Below are 3,805 nucleotides of genomic sequence, written 5' to 3' on the forward strand. Positions count from 1 at the left end.
AAAAAAAAAAAACAAGAGAACAGTCAGCACATCAGCACATGGCGCCCACGTGTGGATGGAACAAGCAAACAACGCGCCAGGAGCCCCAGCGATTTTTGGACCAGGGGTTTGGCTTGGAATATGAGATTTTGCAGTACGGTATCCGATACTAGGCGCGCAAATTTTCATTGAATTCTACGACAAGGCGACCTCGCCCCCGATTTCCCATTGAAGGGGGAAGGGTGGCGGGTAATGGGCCATTGTTGCCGACAAATGACAGGGCAACCAGGGCAGGGTGAATGGATGGAAAGATCAAAGGGGAAATGCCCTTTAAGGGAAAAAGAGAATGTGTTTTTTTATTTTTCCCCTTCTCCAAGAACGTACGAGACACAAAGAAGAGAGCAAAAAGACAGAACCTGAAGGGGACCATAAGGACAGGGGCCTTGCTGGCGCGCGGCATGTCCGGTAGTGGATCATACAGGCAATCAACGCCAGACAAAAGCATCATTGGGTCACGCGTGACGATGTGACCAGGGGGTGGTATTTAGGGTGGCTGGCTAGTCCCTTTCCGGCAATCTTCTAGAAAGAATGCCAATCTCCGGTGCCCGGCTTGGCTGTGGAAGGATTGGCCGTTCGCGGGTTTGTTTTGTCATTTTTCTGTGTCTGAATCATTCTTATGGTGATTTTCGGTTGGCGGCAAGGAACAAATGGGAAAGGAACATGCACATGTGAGACGAAAGGGTAAAAGCAAGAAGAAAAATAGAAGATAGCGATATGGTTTGACAAATTAACAGATCGGTACTAGGCATGGATGGCCCTGGAAGCTCTAAGTCGGCAGCATGGCAAAGAAGAAATCCGGCCCCATCGGTCAAACGCGCAAGGCCATGAACAGGCTTAGCTACTGGACCCTACTGTATGTAGGTAGCACAGTCCTTCCAAGCGAATAGTCAAAAAACCTGTCAGACATGAGGGATACCATGCGAACGAACCCACCTGCATTTACAAGACAGGACATGCGAAAGTTTTTCGGATGTCGCCCGAGAGGGTAATTGCTCCGCTTACAAGGGACCTGCTGGACCCGGGGGGTGAATTGGATCTTTCTAGATGAGCTGAGAAGGGAGGTGGGCCCCGCGGGTGTTGACAGTACTAGTAATTACTGTATGCCCGACAACATTGAAAGGCAAAAGTAATGTATACAGGCATCTATGCATGCTCACGAATCATGATTGGTTCTCCATTTTTTCTTTTTCTTTTTTTCTTTCTTTTTCTTCCAATCCGTGGGAAATAATGTTTGCTGTTTGCTGACAAGCAGCGGTAGAGCAAAGAGGCAGGAAGAATCGAAGGTCTATAAAAAAAACAATAAAAATAAAGGGGAAAGTAAGACAGGTAATGCTCAAGACTGAGTCTTGTCAGTTCAGGGCGCAAGCGCTGGCGACGCGAAATTTGTTACGTGTCAGTCCTACCTACATACGGGATGAGGCAACGAACGAACTGGGTTGCGCAACATGGGCTATGTATGATCTGTCTTGCTTCGATCGCTCCCTGCCTGGATGGTTCGTTGATTGACAATCTGTCAAGAAAACTCCCAAGTAGGCCAAAGCAAGCCAATCAATGTTCCGAGAGCGGAGGCCAAATGGTACAGAACATTCTATGCGAACTACCAAATTAATCCTAATCAAAAAAAAAAACTTAGCTATCTCTATGATGTGCTAGATCGACATTGGCACCCACCAACCCTCCAAGACAGATGCGTGGTCAATGGGAAGCTGCAAAACATGTCTCTTCTGCTTACTGTGATACAGTAAGTTGTAAATTTTTTTTCTATTTTTTTTAAGGAAGAAAAAAAAAAGAAAAAAAAAAAAAAACTACGATAGGAGTCCAACGTGCCTTGAGACGCCGCCCTTTGCTTGGCCCATTCGGAAACATTGCTTGAGAGTGTGTGGACATGTAACCCTACGTAACCTGCGATGCCGATCCCTTTTATCCGCCACAACTCGATTGGGTTTCGTTGGTCTGCAGGACTAAGCTCATAATGTGTTGCCCGATATAGCGACGGACAGAAATGGTCCTTTCGGATGGGAGCAGTGTTACGCCTCGATTTTTTTTTTTTTTTTTGTCTTTTTCTCTCTCCTGTTAATGGTTGCGTTGCTTTGGTTTCTGCATGTTCTTCTGTTTGACACACAACCTGCTGTGTGTTTTACCCCTCTCCTTGGTGCTTTGGATGATGACATCCATTACTCTGCAGACCCTTGCCTTATTTCCGGGGGAACCGGCCATAGTGATGTGGTAGCCATCATGCTATTCTGCGTAATTGCTTGCCATGATACCCACAAACGGCAATTGCCGGCAGGAGGATACCCGTCGTATCGTAGCCGCATTTCGATGACACTGGTTGTGATCAGGCCATCTTGAATTCAATTTACACAAAATGGTTAATTTCTTACGTAGTATAAAGGCTTGAGACGGCAGGTGGAGAGATTTCCGCGCCTAGCGCATCTAGAGGTCGGGCTACCCTGGATGGCGCAAACGCCGCGGACACGCGACCAGAGCTATGAAAGTGTTCACAAAAAACAATCCAAAAGAGAGGAGGGTAAGAGAAATCAGACAAGAACAAAGCTACGACCCAGCACAACCACGCAAAGTCGGCGCGTGTTTAATTGGGTACTAAGCGTCATTGTCGACGTGCAACCAGTAGTAGCGTTGCACACCCCCATGCTGCCTTGTCCACTGGAGCTCACATGCCCCTCGTACAAACGGGGGTAAAAATGGGTACCTTTTTTGGTCGACCGGGCTACGTCTGCATATGCGCATTGCCCAGCCCATAATAATTATTGTTCGGTTGTTCGTCCCCTCTTTCTTGACCTCTGTGGCGATATCAATATACAGTACCTGCACATCTCAACTGGGGAGGTGCCACCTGGAGAGGGGCAGCCTCCTAGACTTGATTCGGCAGTATCGCGTGAAATCCCATCGAACAATTCTAGCGTGCTTCTAGCGCCTTGCTCGCCTCCCTGCAGCTGACCGACCCACTCGTCTCGGGTCAGCAATTCCATTCCATCTTTCTTCTCTCTTACTCTCAGCACGCACGGATCAGGCCAAGGCGGCAAGTCGTAGTTCAAACAAAGGGCGCGTGTTGGGCCGCGACAAAACATCGTTGTCCCCGAGAAGGAGGGGCCGCAGAAGGGGCGATCGAAAACGATCAAATGACAAGTTTGAATGAATGGGAATCAAGTAAGGCTAGACTAATTGCCGCAAGGAATTCCCTACCGACCTACCCTGGCGAACAGAGAGTAGTAGTATTACTGTACCCAAGTGGCTGTGCGGTGCAACCGCAGCAGGGGAAAGGTCCCTTACAAACTGACGTTCGCCTCGGCTTACGGCGAGGCGAAAGGTCGGCGAGCCCAGGCCGCCGCGGCCATGGAAGGCTGGTCCACTTGGTGATAGCGATTACCCAACATAGTATTTATTGTACATGATCGATCTCGTCTTTTAATTGACTGAATGACTGCGCGTCGCAAGAGGATGAACTACTAACCTAGTCAGACTGCCCGAGCTGAATCAATTCGACACTGCCATGCCGCGACACGGAGTTTGTCTACCTTAATTTTGCCCTTTTTTTTTTTTCTCTCTTTGTCTCCTTTTTATTCTCCTTTTCTCTCTATTTCGATCCCTACGCAAGAGGTGCGCGTGACATCGCATTCATTTCGTCCGAAGAAAAGAAAACAGGGGACTGTGAGCCAAAGGCATCAGCGGCTGAGCTTTCGGGATTTCCGTTGAGTAGAAAATAATAGACAATAGACAAATACGAAAGAGTGAGGTAGTAGTT

The sequence above is a fragment of the Pyricularia pennisetigena genome (genome assembly GCF_004337985.1).
Source record: "Pyricularia pennisetigena strain Br36 chromosome 4 map unlocalized Pyricularia_pennisetigena_Br36_Scf_6, whole genome shotgun sequence".
Lineage (NCBI taxonomy): Eukaryota > Fungi > Ascomycota > Sordariomycetes > Magnaporthales > Pyriculariaceae > Pyricularia > Pyricularia pennisetigena.